Genomic DNA, 22,497 nt, shown 5'->3' on the forward strand with positions numbered 1-22,497 from the left:
CCAGACTCGAAGAAGCTGTAGGCCTCCAAACATGTGTATGCCTTCAGGGCTTCTCCTGTGTGGGGTGTTGGAGTGTTGATAAAGTAGTTGAAAATGTCTGGATATCATACCGCCCGTCTGGTTTCTGCTCAAAATTGATAAAACTGGTGAACTTCTGAGGGAAATATTGTACAGAGCCACATTGATTCTCTGTATTTTCCCTAAATACCCTTCTGATCAGGATCAAGCACTTTAGCTATATCAGACAAATGAGCTTGTCCGTCCACAGACGATCCTGCATTGGCGATACTGTGGTGTGGAACTTGCTGTCCAGTATGGCTGTGTACACAAAACTGCGTGTTGCGTATGACGTCAGTGTACATTGTCTACAGGGCACTAAAAGGGCTCGAGCCGACTCTGTTTAACAATCGGAATTTGTTCCATGTTTGCAGTGCACGTAGCTTTAAGGTTTGGCTACAGGCTGTTTCTGAGTAATGCAAAAGTAACAAGTAATGAGCTACTTTCCACTGAAAGTAAAGTAAAATAATTTTTGAAGTAGCGAGTGACATTATGTGACATTACTTTTTTCAATTTCAATTTAATCATCTTATAATGCGCCAAATCACAACAAAAGCTGTCTCAAGGCGCCTCACACAGAACAATTAAATATAAAAAAAAAATAATTAAAATGAATAAAAAAAATCAAATATATAATTAAAAACAGAAGTAAAAGAATAAAACAGATAAAAAACTTCATAAGAAAGAGAATAAAAATGGGTTTTAAGTCTTGACTTAAAAATGTCAAGACTTAAAACCTTAACTTAAAACATTTTTTGCGTGACGACCTCAACAATGTTCAGCATTGTTCCATGAAATGCTTTCAAGCTGTTGGAAAAATACTGAAGCTTCATTTCCAAAATTAATGTTGATAAAAAATGTTGAAATTTCCAGATAAGTAAAATCAAGTCTTCAAAGACAAAAAATACATAAATAAATCAATCTTGTAAAACCACCATCAGTTCGTCCAATCATGACACAGGTTAGTCCAGATATTTATGAGATGCCAAAATTTCTGTCTACAAAACAGGTAGCACAGAAGAAGAGTAAAAATCTTCGGTGTCAGTACATGGATCCATATAATGAAATATGTCTTCTTCATTTAACCATCTTAAATACAGTTAAGACACAATCCAACCAGGAGGAGCTGTGTGCAGCCACAGTCCAGAGCACAGGGACCAACTCCAGATGTGGAGATGTTGGAGTGCCCATAGGAAACCCAGACACAAGGAGAACAATGGTAATTCTGGAGTCTGTAGGGGCCCTTAACAAAAGTTCACACAAGAGTTCATCACCATGATGTTGTAGGTGTGGCCCTGGACTTATCACTGTCACTGTGATGCCTTTTCCTGAGTTCTGCACTATTTTACTACCTGAGTCATTTTAATAATCTTCCCTTGTTTATTTAAAGTGACTGGAGATCAAAAACATTCCAAATGATCTTTTTATTTGAAGTAAAAAATATTTACAATACAGCGATCAAGGAAAGTAATTTGTGTTTGAAGAAAAGTCAATGTTACATTAATGCTGTTGTGAGAAAATGAACAAATATATACAGTAGTGCCACTCTTTAAGAAATTAGTAAATTTAATCCTGATCCTGAAGAAAAATAAAGTGACATAGCAGGGTTTTTCTTGGCTTTTTATTAACAGCTGGGGCAGGCCAGGAAACGCCCCCAATCTACACTACACATTATTACTATTTAAAAAAAATGTCTTCAAAGTGGGTTATAAGGAGTCCCTCCTGTCATTGCCGTCCTTCAGGGGGGGATCCTGCTGTACAGGATGATCTTCTTGGGGTCATCAGGCAGTGGACAAATGATATCACAGACGTCTTTCAGGAGATCGAGGTTCTCCAGTACACATTCAGGCAGTTTGGTCTGGAAAAGATATAAATAGATTAGAGTTAAAAGTCCATCAGGTAACTTTTCAGAAGAGTTCTCACAGACACTCACTGAGTCTGTTTTTAATGACGTGGAGTTTTGTAAAGTCATTTATTGATCACAGCTGCTCTGACTGATGAAGAAGGTAAAAGCAGGTGAAGTGTTTCAGAATGTCACTTACTTTGTATTTGTCCTGGAAAACCTTCGGCAGAGCCTTGGCCCACAGTCCATGGGGGAACTTCTTCAGCTGCTCCTTCAGCTTCAGCTTCAGTTCTGGGCTGAGAGCTGCAGGGAGGAAGGAGGGCTGGAGGAGGAGGACTGGAAAGAATTCATCAGATGATTCTCTCTGTGATACTTTACTATCACTTCACTGTGTGTGATATGAGTTTCATCTCAGCTTTAATTCAATATTTCAACTATTTCACTCCCTCACTGTTCCCTCTTCTTGTTCCCCACAGATACTGATTTACCCTCAAACATCAGACCATCATCTGAACATTTGTCCAAACTTTATATGTGGATGACAGTCAGCTACGGGAGTTGCCCCTAAAGGGTTTGTTTTGGCAAAGGTCAAGGTCAATGGGATGAAAGGTCAAAATTTTGTGCACCAAACACAGCACACATTTGGAGGTGGATTCTGGAATTGCCCAGGTCAGATTAAATCGATAAAAGTGAAGGTCATTGTTGTCAAAGGTAAAAATTTTTAAGTTTCTCAGTCTGATTTACATGAAACTTGGGACACATTTGGAGGTGGTTTTTGGAATTGACCAGCAACTTTACATTTTCCTGACCTCCGTCATTGGGGACGAACAAGCTCATGTCTTCCCGTCATTGTTGGCTGACTCCTCCCAGGTCTTTTTGCTGATTTCTACCAAACTTGGCATGTCAATGAAAGCTAACCCTGAAACTGCCCTGAAATAATTAATTTTGACAAAGGTCAAGGTAAAGGAATTTGATTTTCAAATCACAATCGGGTCTCCATGCAACCAAATTAGGTGTTGTGTCCAAATTCTTGCCACTTCATTGGACCTGTTTCTTGTGGCTGTTGGACTGCCCCAGGGCTGTCCCTTGTCAACAATCCTGTTTGTAATTTTTGTTTTTTCTTATGGACAGGATTTCAAAGCTCAGTCAGAGATTGGAGGGTGTCCAGTTTGGTGACCTCAGAATCACATCTCTGCTTTTTGCAGATGATGTGTTTCTGTTGGTATCAGACTGAGACCTCTGATGTGCACTGGGCATGTTTGAGACCCAATGTGAAGCGACTAGGATGACAATGAGCACCTCCAAATGGTCATGAGTTTTGGGTAGGGACTGAAAGAACAAGATCATGAATAAAAGGGAAATGAGGTCCCTTTGTATGGTATTCCAGTCTTAACTCAGGGACAGGGTGAGATGTTTTAACAGCAGAAAGGCTTGGAGTACAGCCATTGATCTTTCAGACTGAAAGTAGCTACTGAGATACCCCCTGGTCATCTCCCCCACGAAGTCTTCCAGGCACGTGGGAGGAGGCCGCAAGGAAGACCCAGAACACACTGGAGGGATTTTATCTCCCAGGTGGCTTGGGAACACAGAGGGATTCTCCTGAAGGGGGTTAAAGGTCAGAACAGGGAAGTTTGGGTTGAGCTGCTTAGTCTGCTGACACATGCCCCAGACCCAGATAACTGGCAAAAATGAATGAATGAATTTGTAGCAAATGTGAGTTAGACTCTGGAATCGCCTTGCCTAGGTCAGCAAGAGGTCAATCATTTGGGTGAAGTCACGGTCATACGGTCAGACGTCAGACTGCCGTAGCTGTTATTGTCTTCATACCCACAATAAGTCCTCTTACTGAGTCATAAAAAAGACACAAGGAACCAATGTGCGCAAGTGTGTAAGTCCAACCCTAAGTCACATCATTCACTCACTGTGCTGAAGGCGGGCGTGAGGACCTGCGTTCTGATGGGACCATCCTAATGTCCGTCGTCATGATGATGCCGACATTCTGTCCGCTGGGTTTGGATGACCTGCGAGGAGTCTGAGGTTTGTCTACAGAGAGAAAGAGAGAGAAACAGTCTTCAGCTAAAGTCCAGACCTGGTAAGACAGAGACGTGCATTGTCTCACTGTTACTGACTGTAGAGATCTGCAGAAAGCTGATCTGTCAAACACTATAATAATTCAATTAAAGGTGGCAACATAATGAGACAGCAACAGCAAAGCAAAAGGAGGATGAATTAATGCACAATCATTTAATAAGTTCTTCACATTTCTCCCTTTGTCCTCGGGTCGTCACAGCAGATCCACAATGGAGCCGCATGTTGACTCAGTAAGTGTTTAAGACCACATGACATGGAAAACCAGCTGGGGTGGCCTTGAACCAACAACGCTACGCGCCGGAAACAAGTGCACAAACCGCTTGGCCACCTTCATTTTAAAGAGCATTTTTTTGATGTTTACTGAGAAAAACATGCACACGTGTACATCCACAGAAAGTCTCTTCAGCCGACCAGACATGTCTGATTAGACTTTTGCTGATTCTGTTCCAAAATTAAGTGGTTAACTTTGAGCTTGCCCTGTACAGTAACATTGTTCCAACTCCACAATGGAACAGTTAAAATAGTTTTTGTCCCAAGTGAAATGTTGAATCTAAAAACTATAAAAATAATGCTCAGGTTGAAAAATCCCACAGTTCCCCCTTTAAAAAAATTACATTCCAAAACCAAAATTTACCGTTGGTCTGACCCTCACATCGCTGTGGATCTGGTGTGGTTGGTTTATCTCCTTTGAGACCTGCTGAGGGCTTCTCACCTTGGCTTTCTGGGGCTCGGTAGACGAAAAGCACATCATCTGCAAAAGAGTCAAAACAAACATTGATATGTATAATCCACGACCATGGCCAGCAGTAAAATATCAGTTTTTGGTGTAATTATATGGATATTGGATGGTGTCATAATGGCACATATTGTTTTATCAGGGTAAGTTAAAAATCACAAACATTTATTTTCACATGTTGACTGTAATTTTGCAGTGAGACAGCAGCTGCCGCATTCAGCATATCAAGTTAATTTGTCAAAAATCTTCATATTTAATAGTCAACACTGGTATACAAATATTTAGAAGTGGTCTGCTTCAGAAATAAAATGTGCTATTTATTATAGATTTTGGCATGTTTAATTCAAATATGACAATAACAATGGCTAATTGGCTACTGTTTCCAAGACATACAAGGTTTTACATTTTGCGTCTACATAATTATATTGTATTAACTGTAGAGTTTTCATGAAAAATCATAAACATAAGTCTTTTTTATGTTTCTCTGACTGTATAATATTTCACCTGTTCTCTTTTTGTAACACTTTAAAAATCAGCAAAAGGGGTTATATATTAATCCTTAGTAGCACAGTCGTAGCATTTCTTAAAACTACAGCCAATCAACAATTTCAAACATTTTCATTCTCCATGGGCCAAAATTAGTAAAGTTTGACTATGTTTATTTCAGAAGAATTTTGGCTGAAGACCAGTGAAACTGATCCTATATATATATATATATATTATAATATATATATAAAGTTCTTTCTTTCTGAAATGTGGCTGATAAACACTGATCAAGTCGACCATTTGATCCAAACAAATCACGAACCTCTCCAAATCGATTCTGCTCCATGCGGATGATTGAGGGCATGCTGAGGAGCAGTGACATCAGTGTTCTGTGTCCCATGCGTCTGAAGGCGATGTGCTCTCCAGTCAGCAGCTTGTACTCTGACTTGAGTCGGGTCAGTGACAGTCGCCCTTGTTCATGTGGAGGATGGCTTGGAGAGTCTTCTGAAAAAGTTCAAGATCTTCCATCTGCGGAAAAACAAATTCACAGATAAACAAACAAACAATCAAGCTGAAACTTTTATTCATTATTTTCTTTTCTTACCACTGTCGCCTGTCCCCCCCCCCCCCCCCCCCACCCCCCCCCCCCCCCCCCCCCCATAAAGCCAAATATGTTTGAAAGTTTATACTGTATGAAGGTCAAGAGTCGGAATGATTCTGAAATTAGCACCATTGGCTTTCGTTTTTTTAGTTCTATGCGGTGGTGGGCACAACTAACCTAAAAGTTGTCATTGAAAACCGTTAATTCACCAGCTGAAAAGTTAACTTAATAATGCTAAATCGATAAACTGGTCAGACATTTAGCCAAATCTACCAATAACTAACTTTTATATGAATTAACCTTTAGCTTGGGTCTTTTTTGTAAATCCATGAAAAAAAGAAGTAAAAAACCTAAAGAACTGAAATTGTTGTAGCATAAACACGGAGGGTCCACAAAAGCTTTAGCATATCAACATCAGATGATTATCAAGATGCACATAGTTACATGAATAAATTAAAGTTTCTATTCAACATAGTGTATTCACATATTGAATAAATGAAAATATACACATGTAAAATAATTGCAATTTAATGAAAGCCTGACCTCTTGTTGCTCTATATCCTCAGTGTTGCCTTCATGTGATATCAGTTTTATTGGGTTAGTGTATAAGCTCCACCAGGAACAAATGTATGATTTTAAGGTTTACAAACATTTAAATTTGTCAATTCAAGCTGTAGATCCATATCAGCTCTTTGATGGCAACGGTGAAAGAACAGGTATTTTATAATGTAATTATTTTGTTTTGGGGTCTTTTTTTTTTTTTTTTTAGGTCATTCAAAAAAATGTACTGTTTTGAGTTCTTGTCAGCTGACTTAGTTAGCAAAACTAAATTGGTCGGCTAATATTTTTCAAAGTTTGTTGAAAAGCTAATCAACTCATGAAAAGTTTAGCTTTGCTAATTAGCGTAGCTGTACCCACCACTGCTTCCATGTATCATTTTTTTTTACATTGATTCCATCACTAACATCGAATCTTAAGAGTATTGGTGAGTATCAGCAGTCAGTGTTGTTCTTTTTTGTGCACATAAGGCAACTCAGCTTTATTTCAGTTGATCTTAACACCCCCCAGTTTTAGATCCACTGATTTGACTTTATGCAAAATCAGCTACATGCAAGTCACCAAAGACATTTTTTTTATGTACATTTTTGAGACTGCGTTCAAGATTAATTAAACCTAAACTGTTCTTGAGAAACTTTCTGGTCACGGTGTCACTGGGTAATTATGCTGAAGTTTAAAATAGTTCACATAAAGCATTGCTATGAAGACTGTTCTTTAAAAAGTACAACTATTAATATATTTTGTAAGGCATAATACGGTTCTGTATCTTTTCTGTTTGGTCAATATTTTGGAGGTTTGATCTTAGTTGTGATTAGGATTAAAATTGATGGGATGTGGGTAGAATTTTGTAAATGAAGTCTTATTTAAATTTTTGCATCTTTTTTAATATTCTGGAAAACCGGTGTATTTAATGTAATTTATTTCCAAATATGTGATGGTCAAAATAAAACAGGATTATCTAAAGCGCTTGTCTTTCTCATGTACACATCTCGCTGTTCATCACATTATCACAATTTTCCAAATTTTGTATAGACAATCTACAGGTGCACCTCAAAAAATGAGAAAGTTAAATATTTTGTTATCCCAGAAAGTGAACATTTTAATTACATACACATCTTGCCATCTTTTTTTTTCTTAGATTTTGATAACCACAGCCTACAGCTCCAAAAAATAGAAAATGCACATCAGAATATTTCATAAGATCTCTGCAGGTACCAAATGTTATTGGAAAAAAGTAAATCAGCATTTCTATCAAGCTTGTCAGTAGCTGGAACCATGAAAGTGCTCCAAAAACTCATAGATGGGACAGGCTTCCTATACATTTTCCATTTCAAAATTAGACTTTTTCTATACTTTCAGACATTGACGGGGAATTCCTCTTTGGCTGACCTGGTAGAGGAATGGTCTTTAGTGCGAGCCGTCCAGGTTCGATCCCAGCACCTTCCCGGCCACAAAGGTTCTGCCGTCACAACTTGAAGGCAGTTTCACTTTGGCACCAACCTCCTCCCTTTGAACTCTCACTGAGCTGAGAGTTCAACCATAAATAGGGGATGCCTTTCACACAGACCCCAGATTTTACAATGTCACAACCAATGCAATCAAAAAGCAAAAAGTTGCTGATTTGAGCGTAACACCTGAATCCACAGAGAAGGCAAAAGATGGCACTGTTTGCAATGTTGAAGACTATTCTGTTCATGAAACTCCACAGACTGCATTAGTGGATCTGGAGGGCCAACAGAGTTTGCAAAACTCAAAATCACTACTCGTCTTCAAAGCTTCCTGTGTTTGGTGAATATCAGCATGTTGTTGACCAAAAACATTAAAGGTTCATTCAGTAGTTCAGCGCATTTGGAACCAAAATGGCGCCATGTTCTGAGTTGACGCCACTCTCTACCGCACTCTCGCGAGCGTCACTAGCTTAGCTTATGGCAAGCTAAAAGTGGACGCCCTCGTTATGGCCGAACAACTTTCCAGTTTCTGGGTATTCTGTGTTAGTACGCGCCCGTGGCCGACGTGCTTGATGAATTCCTGCGCAAAAAGTTTCCAGATAATTGTGATATATACCTGTGAAATAATGAGTATATCTCATCTAAATCAATTCTAAAACTTACCAGTAATAAAATTATAAAGATAACTGAAGTTTTAAGAGTGGCCATAAGAAATATTTAAGAAACTTAAAGTTTATGAGCAACTTCACCTGTTATGGCTCAAGCACTGTAAACATTGACACGATGGAGTTTGATGCGGAAGAGTTCAGAAAGATACGATTGGAATGGTTTGATGACCATTTACAGTTAGCGATGAAAGACGTGGGTGTTAACTTCGTATTAAAGTCAGAATAAGAAGCTGCACTGAAAAAGATCATCTGGGAAGAAAGACATTCTGCGTCAGTGTGTGTTGTCGCTCCAACGAGAGCGGCACGCTGAGCAGTGTGGCGAAAGTAGTCCGGCGAGCTCAATCTGTGGGCGCGAGCTGTATCACAGTTCCAGAGAGCAGAGAGGTCGGTCCAACGAGAGCGGCACGCTGAGCAGGGTGTCTATCTAGGGACACAAGACGCAGCCCGTGAGCTGTTGCTAGGCAGCCGCCATCTTGCTTAGCGTCGTCAGGCATCAGGTTAAATAGAAATCGATGAAGCGCTGACTTATATGGAGGAACAAGCGTGCCAAAATTAAATAAATGTCATTAAATAATTACTTGAATGTGCCATTAATTAATTAAATGTGACATTAATTAAATAAATACACCATTAAATAATTACTTAAATGTGTCATTAATTCAAATTGGAATTAAATACATAAACAATTATTTCACTATTTAATTATTTCATGGTCAAAAACATACCTAATTATTTCACTATTTAATTATTTATTTCATGGTCCTTGTGTTGCAGTGCATCATGAATTTGTTTTATAGAGAGTTTTCAATCACGTGACAGATTTGCTGCAGGACAGGTGCCGTCTCCATTCTGGATTACAAGGAGGCTGGCGCGTGATAGAAAAATGGAGAGAATGTACAGTTATTACGATGCTTTAAATCCTCGAGATAAAGCTATTTATCGTGATAGATGTGCAGCAGTTGGTTCAGTGGATCCTGCATTGAAAAAAATGCAGTCAGATTTTTTGAACAAAAAATGACTTACATTTACACATGAGATCCCTCTAAATGTAGTAAAGTAAATCTGCAAGCCCAGATCTGTCATTCAATGGAGAAATCTTCATTTGAAAATGACAAATTTACAGCTAACATTTAGCCCTCCGCAAATTGTCCCTCTCATCATGGACGCTGCCGAGATGTCGCGGACAAGACCCTCTCCCAGCATGCATTGCGCCAATTGTAATTTGTGGATTTACGTCAGTTTTCATCTGCACCTTTTTCTTGTGTTATACGGAAGGATCTACTTTTTTAAAACTTCATATTGTCTTGCGGCACGTTTGGTGAGTACACATTTCTTTTATTTGTGCTTGAAAATTATTTTGGGGGACTTTTTCATACGCCCGTTTGATTGAGTGGTGTCGCAATGAAAATCTACTGTGTTTCGCCTCCGTTACCATTGCGGGATATGGAGGTGAGACCTGCAAAGAATCCCAGTCATTAAAAATATATAAACCTCTCTCAGCGTCCAGGAGCTCTGGGGCTCCGATTGCCGAGACGTGCGGTGCTGTGGATTTTGCCGCAAGAAGTCTGTCCTTGCAGCAACAGGTGTACCGGCCGCTTCGCATTAAAACAGCGAGCATAATCTCAGGACTTGTGCCAAGTGTGCTGCAGCTCCATTCAGTAGACAGAGAGGTGATGCCGCAGACACGGGCGGTGTGAGTGGCCCGCGTCGGCGGTTAACGAGCTCGTTAACGAGCCCGCAGACTTAATAAGCGCAGCGGAGGCAGAGAGCAGGAGAGGAAGAACGGCGCCCACTGTCGATGTCGTTGCTGATCTGAGCACACAGATCTGTAGCTCACATTCATTGCAGCTTACTTTTGGATGTTGAAACCAGGACGTGTATAAGTAACATTACTAACAGATAAAATCAATTTCAATGCGGGATCGGACTGAAGGCTGGAGCGCGTCGTCTTGTCCCTGACGTCATGGAAATGATACGGCTGTACAAACTTTTCACAGAGGGCTAAATTTTAGCTGCAAATTTGTCATTTTTAAACGAAGATTTCTCCGCTGAATTACAAATTTGGGCTTACAGATTTACTTTACTGCATTCACAAGGGTCTTATAAATACATATCAGCTATTTCTTTCTGAAATCTGACGACATTTATTTCAGTGCAGGTCTACTTTAATGTAACAAACTGGCCAACAGTGTCACACTGCGATATTGTGAACTAGGAAGCTGCCGACCAGGTCAGCCTCACTGGCCTCCTGCAGAGCATCACAGCAGAGCTCTGAAAGCGGAGGTCTGTCTTGAAGTCCTGAGCGATTTCTCTCACCAGGTGCTGGAAGGGCAGCTTGTGGATCAGCAGCTCGGTGCTCGAGGACCACAATGCAAATAAGCATCCGTATTGGAAGCGTTCTTGTGTTATCCTCTGCAGTATTTTTATGTATTCTTATATAATTTTATTGCTGAATAAAATAAAATAAAATTCTGGTATCAGTGGATTTCTGTTAGCGGCGGATCTCTCTCAGCGCCTCGGTGCTGTGAGGCTTCTTTACACTGACGTTGAAGCTTCTGCAATTGTTTGCCAAATGCACATAGCATATCACAGCGGCCACCGCGTTGTAATCCAGAATGGGCACGGGACACAAAATTACGTGACCGATACGTCACATGAAAACCCTCTATATGTCAAACTCGGCCATCAAAGTCAGTGGTCGGGGCTAACGCTAATCTAGTCTGATCCATTGCTTTGGTCTTAAGTATACTCAACAAAAATATAAACGCAACACTTTTGGTTTTGCTCCCATTTTGTATGAGATGAACTCAAAGATGTAAAACTTTTTCCACATACACAATATCACCATTTCTCTCAAATATTGTTCACAAACCAGTCTAAATCTGTGATAGTGAGCACTTCTCCTTTGCTGAGATAATCCATCCCACCTCACAGGTGTGCCATATCAAGATGCTGATTAGACACCATGATTAGTGCACAGGTGTGCCTGAGACTGCCCACAATAAAAGGCCACTCTGAAAGGTGCAGTTTTATCACACAGCACAATGCCACAGATGTCGCAAGATTTGAGGGAGCGTGCAATTGGCATGCTGACAGCAGGAATGTCAACCAGAGCTGTTGCTCGTGTATTGAATGTTCATGTCTCTACCATAAGCCGTCTCCAAAGGCGTTTCAGAGAATTTGGCAGTACATCCAACCAGCCTCACAACCGCAGACCACGTGTAACCACACCAGCCCAGGACCTCCACATCCAGCATGTTCACCTCCAAGATCGTCTGAGACCAGCCACTTGGACAGCTGCTGAAACAATCGGTTTGCATAACCAAAGAATTTTTGCACAAACTGTCAGAAACTGTCTCAGGGAAGCTCATCTGCATGCTCGTCGTCCTCATCGGGGTCTCAACCTGACTCCAGTTCGTCGTCGTAACCGACTTGAGTGGGCAAATGCTCACATTCGCTGGCGTTTGGCACGTTGGAGAGGTGTTCTCTTCACGGATGATGCGAAGGAGATGTGTTGCACTGCATGAGGCAAATGGTGGTCACACCAGATACTGACTGGTATCCCCCCCCCAATAAAACAAAACTGCACCTTTCAGAGTGGCCTTTTATTGTGGGCAGTCTAAGGCACACCTGTGCACTAATCATGGTGTCTAATCAGCATCTTGATATGGCACACCTGTGAGGTGGGATGGATTATCTCAGCAAAGGAGAAGTGCTCACTATCACAGATTTAGACTGGTTTGTGAACAATATTTGAGGGAAATGGTGATATTGTGTATGTGGAAAAAGTTTTAGATCTTTGAGTTCATCATACAAAATGGGAGCAAAACCAAAAGTGTTGCGTTTATATTTTTGTTGAGTGTAGCTGCCTGAGGAGAGACAATGGAGGACCTCTGTGAACTTTGTCGGGAGTTGGTGAGAGATAGTTTAACAGAGGATGTGGAAGCAGGACCTGCCGATCCAGAGCATGCAGCAAATAAAACAGAGGAATTTATTGAAGTTGTTGGACATTTTTCTGCACTTTCTGACTGCAGAGTGACTGCAAACTGAGAAGAAGTGGTACCAGGGCGCAACAGGCCCAAAACACACAGGGAGAGGGACGTTTGCCCTTTGATACCGAGTGCTGTCCTGGAGCATCGAGTTCTTTGTGGCTCGCCAGCTGGTCAAATTGCAGTGATGAGTATCAAAAAGGACCATCAGGAGGTGCATGAAACATAAAAGGAACATAAAACATTGATGTCAGCGGTTTTCCAGAATAATTGTTGATGTCAGAATCGAAAATCAAAACAAGTTCCAAGAGATGCGTGGAAGATCAGTGAATTTAACACTTATTAATTTATTTATTTATGTTGCTTAATTTATTTCAGGACCCCACTCTGACACATTATTGTCTCTTGGTGAAGGAGTAAACAGCCTCAGACTGTAACCACTGATCTTCTCAGTGTTGCGTGGCCTGTCTGAGCTCTCCATGGTGGACTGTAGGTTCGGACCTGTTCCACGAGGTTCAGCCCTGTCATACCAGTGTGTGCAGAAAGCTACATGATCACTACAACCCAGAAAACGTTGGTCTCCACGTCTCAGCTGTATATTAAGGAGCTTACCAATTGAAATGAGTGATTCTTCTCGTACTCAATATACACATATACGTATCTAACTATATACAGTACAACAGAACTATGCCAGTATACTAGGTATTTTCACTACATCTGTGTGATCTATGTGCAGAGGTGTGCAAAAGTACGGAGGATTGATTCTGGGGGTAAATTCACACTGTAATATTTGAAAGAAGACAAAAAATGATGCTTTATTCAACAGTAATATAGTCTTTCAAATCAAGGCATCCCTGGAAGTCAGTCATCACACAGCAGTTGGTCCACAGCTGCTTGACTGTCCCAGACATGGTCAGAGGGACAGTGCGTTGATCGTATAGTGGTAATATATTTTTTTCTCAATCATACCTGTAATGACACAACATGTAACAGGGCTGCATCAATTCACATTCTTCTCTCCTCTCAAAATACTGTAAAGGATGCAAAAAATAAAAAGAAAGTAGAACAAGTGACAAAAATGAAATAAATATGCCCTGTCTCACACGTCAAATTCATCACAGAGTAAGCACATTAACCTTGTGTGCACTCACACACACACATTCCCAACATTAGACAAGTGAAAATACACCTTGCATTCGTTATATACAAACCACAGAGGGAAAAACTACATGTCCCACAATGCCTTGCGACGTCTGGTGTGACTTCACACAAGCGACGGCACTTCAGAAGAACACAGTTGGAAACGATGCAGTGCAAACTTCTGAAGTAATGTCATTGTCAAACACTCTACAGTATAGAATTGTGCTTTCTGCATTTACATCACTCTTCAAATATCATGACAAAGTAATTATTGTTACAATGCTGTTAAACACTGGGACAACTTTAGAAACTAATTTGCTCCATCAAATCTGTCTCTTTCAGCTCCAAATGCATACAGAGAGAACTTCTAATGCGCATGTACCACAACACGGCAGGGGTGTCAGTGACCAAAATACGCAACATGTTCTCACGAAAATAAGGTACATAAAATATCAATCCTTTGTTGATACAAAAAAAAAGCCTCATAACAATGTTGTGTTCAACCTACATAATGACTGAGTGCTAAATAAATTATAAAGTATGATAAACCTATGAACTCTCTCCTCATCTGTCAGCAAATGGAGCATGCCAACTCACTTATTGAACGGGGGCTTAATGTAAAAAACCCCCTGTGACTTGACTAGTTGGGCTGTTCCGCCCCACCCTCCAGGTAACAGTAAAATGGTACATCCCACTTTGCCTCGGGCTTGTCGAGGCAAAGTGGATGTACTTTTGTGCCTTGTTGAACCTGCAAAGTGGTCGACAGTTTGTTGCTCCAAACGTGTGCTGGGTGTGTGTAATATGAACAAACCACACACACTTGATAGTGCATTTCTACTAAAGTCCTTGAACCCAAAGGCTGTGGATAATTCTTCATTTCAAGTCTCCTGTACCTTCTGACAGAGGATAGGAATATCCAGCTGTAACTAGCCAGTTAATGCACATGCACATTGTTCAGAACAATTGGTCCTTCGAGCCAGATATAGTTGCAGCTTTCCTAATGGCAACATCCAGTTATGAAGAACAGCAAAGTGTCCATCCGAGGAGGGTCCACCAGATCCCAGGACAACTGGATGACTTTCTCCTGACTTATCCATCACAACAGCCGAATCCAGTATTCCCTAATGCTGCCAGGACTTTTCCCATGCATCAAACATCTACTCCAATGCATCCTGCAGGTGGCATCGATGGGTCATCAGAGATGGAGAAATGGCGGAGGATGGAGCATTGCGTAACTCAGGTTCAGAATCAAGTGAGGGAGTTACAGAGTGCACTGCAAGTATCGCTGAACCTTGGCAGAGCAGCATCAATAATGCAGCACTTCCCTCACTCCCGGAGCACCAGTTTACCTCTGCTCAATGACAGTTTATCTCTGCTCAACGAAGACAGTAATCAACCCATAAGGGACCCAGCTATTTCAACCCGTAAGGGACCCACCTAATCATGATGGACAAGCCCCTCACTTGCCCGTCATGATTAACGAGGTTGGCAAGGCAGTGCATTCTCAGACTGCGATGACTCTTGAATTCAGATGCAAATTGGATGACATCTTGGAGCAGATGCATGCCTTGCAGTTGAAGCTGAAGATTTCAGAGGCCGGAGAATATTCTTAATTCATAATTGGGACTTGGTTGTGCAAGTGGAACTGTTAAAAAGTGTTTTTCACTGCTCAAACCATAACATTACAGGCTTATCAAGCTTGAAGGTCAAATTGCCCAACTGTTTTTCCTCCAGAGGGATTTGTTTCGGTCTGGGGAACATTGACTGTTTCTTATCTCACAAAGACAAAAACTGCTTTTCACAGGACTGAACCATGCTCCATTGGTGCAGTTTTAGCTGCAGCCCCTGTCACTACCCACCCCAAGCTGACGGCGGCACATCTCAGGGTTGCTGCGTGGCCTTCACCCACTTGCCGCCTCAATTCGGATAACAGACTTCTTCAAACTTAGTGCACATAAACAATGTCAAATGTGTATGTGTTGCCTTTAATTCTGATGTGTCCCATTATTACGGTAAACAAGTAATAATTGTGGACTAATTGCTGTCTGAGGTAACTGGAGTGTAAACGTAATTTCTGCACCGTGAGATCAATAAAGTATATCTAATCTAATCTAATCTATGGGCAGTTTGGAGGTCATCACTCCTTTACCTCCATTGCCATAGGACTATAACATGAGTACTGTACAGCCAACCTCTTCACCCACAGTACAGTCTACGGCTATCCCCCTCAACTGCAGTCAACAGTACCGCTCCTACTGTAGCAGGAGTGACTGCGGCACTGCCGCTGTTTATGTGTTCTTTTCTGTGGCTTCTACAGTTACATCTACACCGCACCAGTAGTATCCAGTTTCTACATTTATAGCTGCAATCATCCACATCCTCCCTGGCAACAACAGAGAGACTTGAATTGGCCTGCATCACTCCCTGCATGGTCCTGCACAACCTAGTGTTGCCCAATACAGGTTCCCTGCAGAATGCAGTATTCTCCTGCATCCCTGCCCCCTGCCAACTCCACTCAAGGCCCTTTACCCTGGATATCAGGCCCACCTCTGAGTCAGCCACATGTTGAGTCCAGCCTCCAGTTGTGGGTTTACTTAATGTGTGTCGCAACCCCATTCCAGCTCCGCAGTCTCCTGTTAGCATGCAGTATGGTGCAACTCAGAGACCAAACCTGATGGAAATGGCTATATCTTCCTCCTATGGCATCCCCAAACCTAAGCTGATCAGTTTCACCACAGTAAAGGAGAGTGATTTTGTCGTGTTAAAGAAAGGACTGAATGGAGTACTGGGACCCCACACACATCTGTTGAGGACTATAAATTCCAAGTACTGCTGACCATCTGAAATTCCCTGCTGCATTCAAATAGCAAAAAGGTATATTTGTGACCCTATCCTTTCACTAGAGCAATGTAGCTCTACAGCAACGCTATGGGCAGCCACGGCAGTTGTCCAAAGTGAAATTAACAACATTCTGAGGCCCCTACAGTGAAAGCTGGAGGTGCACAGGGGTTTGAGGACTTTGTTCTGTCAGTTAGTAGGCCTAGTGGGATTACTAAACTCTATGGAAGGAGCCGCTAGGAGTGAACTAGAGTGTGGTTCTCATGTGGAGAGGCTCCTGAGTAAACTTGGCTGAATATTTCCTCACAAAGGGTATTTTGCAAAGCGACTCTGTTAAAACATATACTCTCCCTGACTTTGCACAGTGGTTAGAGAGGAAGTTACAGGCCATTCAGATATCCAGAAGAGCAACTGAGAGCTACCCACCTGAAGGCCACGCCCAGACCGCAGGGATAAAGCATCTAAACAACACAAACCTCCATCATCTATTTACTATAGCACCAATAAGACTACATCACCACCTTGAACAGCGCCTCTATCTCTACGGAGAATAAGATGGCTCCAAAGGCAAGAAAAGAGAAAAATTTAAGCCCTATTGCCCTTCTGCAGTAGTACAGAAGCACTATTTGAGTCCTGCATGGATTTCACTAGATAGGCACTGCACAAATCATTACCTGGATTAACGACAACAAGAGATGCTGGCGATGTGGACGGGGGCATCGGTCTTACTGCTGTAACTGAAGAAACCTGTGGAGAACAACACCTGCAGATTCTCCATGAAGCAACCTCCAGCACCAATAGGAAGTGTCCTAACATTGAGTACAACATCCAGTATGGTGTATTTGGATCAGTCTACACACTCAGGGCATGTTATGCTCAAGTAGTCCTGGCCAGTCTCTGTCTGCACATGCAATTCTAGATGACGGATCAGAAAGGACTATAGTTCTGTCTGCTGCAGTTCACTATCTGAAATTAAACACCACAGAGGAGTCCCTCAAACTGCGCACCATAAGGCAGGAAGTATCTCAGGTACGGGGAGCAGTTGTTTCCTTTGATGTGAGAGCATCCAAATCTCCCCAAACCAAATATCACATCTGTAACGCATTCACTGCCAAAGAGCTTGACCTGGCCAAACAATCTTGCCCAATGGATATACTCCGTCAGAAATACTCACACCTGATGGACATCCCCTTTGAAGCATTTAAAGATGTGCAGCCTATGCTCCTTATAGGCTCAGACAATGCACAGCTCATCACACCTCTGTCACCAGTGAGAGCTGGTCCTGTAAGCAGCCCTGTGGCTGTGCACACAAAGCTTGGCTGGGCTATCCAGGGGCCTGAGACTTTCTTGCACCAGCCTACTGGCACATCATGTCTGCATACATCCCTAATTCCAACTCCTCCTCAAGTTTAAGGCACAATGTAGAGAAGCTGTGGCAGTTGGACATGCTCCCCTTTCGGTCTGAAAAGGAGGCAACTCAGTCCAAGCAGGATAAAGAGGCACTAGAGTTACTGCAGAGTGTTACTGAACGAGTATAGATCGATGGAGCATCCCACTATGCACCCATCTACTCCAGCGTAAAAATACTTCCAGACTACCGGCTGGCCCTGAAGCAGTTATGCATGTTCTACCATCATGTTCCGTGCATGTTCCACCAAGTGCGGCTCCTGCCCCAGGACAGGCCATTTGTATGGAGAGATATGGAGAGAGATTGTAGCCCTGACATTTATGAGTGGTGTGTTCTGCCTTTTGGGACCACATGTAGCCCCTGCTGTGCCACGTATGCGCTTCAGCGCTATGTACAGGATCACAAGGAGGGGAATGAACAAGTTCAAGACTCAGTTCTGCACTCATTTTATGTTGATAACTGTCTGCAGTCTCTGCCTTCTTCCTCACAGGCATGGGCACTGGTTGATAACATCAGAGAGCTCTTATCTACAGGTGGTTTTGAGATCAGACAGTGGGCCAGTAACTACCCATAGGCCATAGCTCATCTCCCCACAGCAGCAAGATCTGTCCAGTTGCACATTTTCTGTGATGCATCAGAGCGAGCGTATGGAGCAGTGGCATACCTAAGATTTGAGTCCCCACAACAAGATGTACAGTAGTGTTCAGAATAATAGTAGTACTATGTGACTAAAAAGATTAATCCAGGTTTTGAGTATATTTCTTATTGTTACATGGGAAACAAGGTACCAGTAGATTCAGTAGATTCTCACAAATCCAACAAGACCAAGCATTCATGATGTGCACACTCTTAAGGCTATGAAATTGGGCTATTAGTAAAAAAAAGAAAAAAAAAGAAAAGGGGGTGTTCACAATAATAGTAGCATTTGCTGTTGACGCTACAAACTCAAAACTATGTTCAAACTGCTTTTTAGCAATCCTGTGAATCACTAAACTAGTATTTAGTTGTATAACCACAGTGTTCATGATTTCTTCATATCAGCGAGGCATTAATTTTGTTGGTTTGAAACAGGATTTTGCTCATTTACTAGTGTGCTTGGGTCATTGTATTGTTGAAACACCCATTTCAAGGGCATGTCCTCTTCAGCATAAGGCACATGACTCTTCAAGTATTTTGACATATCCAAACTGATCCATGATACCTGGTATGAGATATATAGGCCCAACACCATAGTAGGAGAAACATGCGCATATCATGATGCACACCGCCATGCTTCACTGTCTTCACTGTGAACTGTGGCTTGAATTCAGAGTTTGGGGGTCGTCTCACAAACTGTCTGCGGCCCTTGGACCCAAAAAGAACAGTTTTACTCTCATCAGTCCACAAAATATTCCTCCATTTCTCTTTAGGCCAGTTGATGTGTTCTTTGGCAAATTGTAACCTCTTCTGTACGTCTTTTATTTAACAGAGGGACTTTGCAGGGGATTCTTGCAAATAAATTAGCTTCACACAGGCGTCTTCTAATTGTCACAGCACTTACAGGTAACTCCAGACTGTCTTTGATCATCCTGGAGCTGATCAATGGGTGAGTCTTTGCCATTCTGGTTATTCTTCTATCCATTTTGATGGTTGTTTTCCGTTTTCTTCTATGCGTCTCTGTTTTTTTTTTGTCCATTTTAAAGCATTGGAGATCATTGTAGATGACCAGCCTATAATTTTTTATACGTTTTCCCTTCTCCAATCAACTTTTTAATCAAACTACACTGTTCTTCTGAACAATGTCTTGAACGTCCCATTTTCCTCAGTCTTTCAAGAGAAAAGCATGTTCAACAGGTGCTGGCTTCATCCTTAAATAGGGGACACCTGATTCACACCTGATTGTTCCACAAAATTGACGAACTCACTGACTGAATGCCACACTACTAGTATTGTGAACACCCCCTTTTCTACTTCTTTTTACTAATAGCCCAATTTCATAGCCTTAAGAGTGTGCATATCATGAATGCTTGTCTTGTTGGCTTTGTGAGAATGTACTGAATCTACTGGTACCTTGTTTCCCATGTAACAATAAGAAATATACGCAAAACCTGGATTAATCTTTTTAGTCACATAGCACTACCATTATTCTGAACACTACTGTACATTACTGTTTTTGCCATGGCTAGATCATGTGTAGCTCCCCGAAAACAACTGTCAATTCCCCGTTTAGCGCTATGTGCTGCATTGGCTGGAGCACAGCTGCCTCAACTCCTCCCCAGTGAGCTTACACAACCTATCAGCGACACTACTTTGTGGACAGACTCCACCACTGTGCTAAACTGGATCCAGTCTGAGTTCTGTCACTACAAAGTATTTGTAGGCACCCATATTGTTGAACTGCACAAGCTCACAGAGTCTGCTGTCCTGTCCTGTCACGAAGCGGCTTCTCCCCCCATGTCCGCATCCCAGCGCATGGAGACAGAAGTTCAGCTCCTCAAACAGGCACAACTCGACAGCTTCCTGCTGAGGTCCATGCACTGACGTCAGGAAAGGAGGTGGGCACAGACAGCACACTTAATAACCTGTCACCTGAATATGACCCTCAGCTTGACCTTATTCAGGTAGGTGGTCATCTATGACGTGCAGAAAACATAGATATTGATACCCTACATCCTATTGTGCTGTCACCGGACCATCCTACTACTCCAGCTCATCATTAAAGATTATGACTGCCGGCTTCTACATCCTGGCCCTGAACGTGTCTTTGCTGAATTGCGGCGTACGTACTAGATTTAAGAGGAAGACAGGCTGAGAGGAAGCACCAACACACCTTGTTTGGAATGTAAAAGTGGAGAGGCTAATCCTGTACCAACCAAAATGTCTGACCTTCCTGTCTCCAGGCTGTGCCTCCATCACCTCCTTTCTGGTCCACTGGGATCGACTGCTTTGGGCCTTTTACCATAAAGATAGGTAGGAGACAAGAGAAACGTTGGGGCATTATTTTCAAATGTCTCACCACCCGCTGCATTAACCTTGATCTACTTACTGGTATGGACACCGACTCTTTTCTCAAAGCCCTGTGCGATTCATCGCTCGGAGAGGGAAACCCTTTGAAATACTGAGTGACCAGGGCACCAACTTCAAAGGAGGTGACCGTGAGCTGCAAGAAGCATTTGAAGCTATGGAGCCACAGTTTACAGGAGAAGCTCAGTGAACAGAGCATCACCTTTTACTTCAATCCCCCGCATGCACCACATTTTGGTGGTGCCTGAGAGCGGGAGATTTGCGCAGTGGAAATCTTCACTTCAGGTGGTACTCAAAGGACAATCTGTTTCAGACGACCTGTTGCTCACCGTCTTACTGAAGTGGAAAGCATGCTCAATTCCAAACCACTGGGATATGTGTCATCTGATCTTGCGGACACTGACCCTGTTACCCTAAATATGCTGCTTATGGGGGTGGCAGGATGCTTCTATGCTCCAGGCAGTGTACAGCACAAGAGAGCAACTCGGACGGTGCAAGCCAGGTCATAGCTGACCATTTCTGGTCTCAGTTCACTCGGCGGTACCTACCTGGACTTCAGCACCCGTCAAAAATGAACACAAAGTACACCCGTTCTGACAGTAGGACAAGCTGTTATGGTGGTGGACCCACAGCTGCCGCAGGTGTCTTGGCCCGTGGGGAAGGTAACACAGGTGTTTCCCAGGCCAGACGGACAGGTACGAGTGGCGGAAGTGACCACTGGGGCACACATTTACCAACGCCTAGTATCCAAACTTATTGCATTACCTGAAATGTCTGTTGACAGTTCATAATGTTCACAAGGATTTTAGTTTTTACTAATAAGCTACGCATATTAGGGGGCGGCTGTATAAAACCCCCTGTGACTTGACTAGTTGGGCTGTTCCACCCACCCTCCAGGTTACAGTAAAACGGTACATCCCACTTTGCCTCAGGCTTGTCCAACCTTTTGTGCCTTGTTGAACCTGCAAAGTGGTCAATAGTTTGTTGCTTCTCCGACGTGTGCGTGTGTGCGTAAAGTATGAACAAACCACACACACTTGATACTTGTATGTTCTAATAAAGTCCCAAAGGCTGTGGATATTCTTCATTTCAAGTCTCCTGTACCTTCTGACAGAGGATAGGAATATCCAGCTGTAACTAGCCAGTTAATACACACGCACATAGCTCCAATTCACGATGAAATCGTCTCAAGGCCCTTCACATAACATAAAAAAAAAATAAATTTAAATTTAAAACACAATAAAAAGATGACCATAAAAGAAAGACAACCATAAAAGAATACAAGAATAAAAACACATCATAACACTAATGATAAAACAGGGAAAACAAATGAGTCTTTAAACGTGACTTAAAAGTCTCCACAGTATCCGACTGCCAAATGTGTGCCGGGAAATCGTTCCACAGAGCTGGGGCACGGTAGGAGAAAGCTCTGTGACTGGCAGACTTTTTATTCACCCTGGGAACACACAGAAGTCCTGCACTCTGAGAACGCAGGGCCCGAGCTGGTACATAGGGGCTTACCAGGTCAGCCAGATAGGGAGGTGCAAGTCCATGAACAATTTTCTAAACTAATAACAGTACTTTAAAATCGATCTTGCAGGAAAAGGAAGCCAGTGCAGGGATGCCAAAAC

The 22,497-nt window shown here is 42.3% G+C and overlaps 1 long non-coding RNA gene across 1 annotated transcript; it reads right to left on the bottom strand.

Annotated features, from left to right (window-relative positions):
* Window positions 1–5,869: 5,869 nt before the first annotated feature.
* Window positions 5,870–21,820, bottom strand: LOC117525486. The gene is made up of 4 exons (XR_004565067.1): window positions 21,810–21,820; window positions 19,193–19,199; window positions 11,387–11,391; window positions 5,870–5,949 (listed from the first exon to the last, which is right to left on the bottom strand). It is a non-coding gene; the product is annotated as an uncharacterized LOC117525486 (long non-coding RNA).
* Between the last annotated feature and the right edge of the window lie 677 nt (window positions 21,821–22,497).

This window comes from Thalassophryne amazonica, chromosome 2 (assembly GCF_902500255.1).
Source record: "Thalassophryne amazonica chromosome 2, fThaAma1.1, whole genome shotgun sequence".
Taxonomy (NCBI): domain Eukaryota; kingdom Metazoa; phylum Chordata; class Actinopteri; order Batrachoidiformes; family Batrachoididae; genus Thalassophryne; species Thalassophryne amazonica.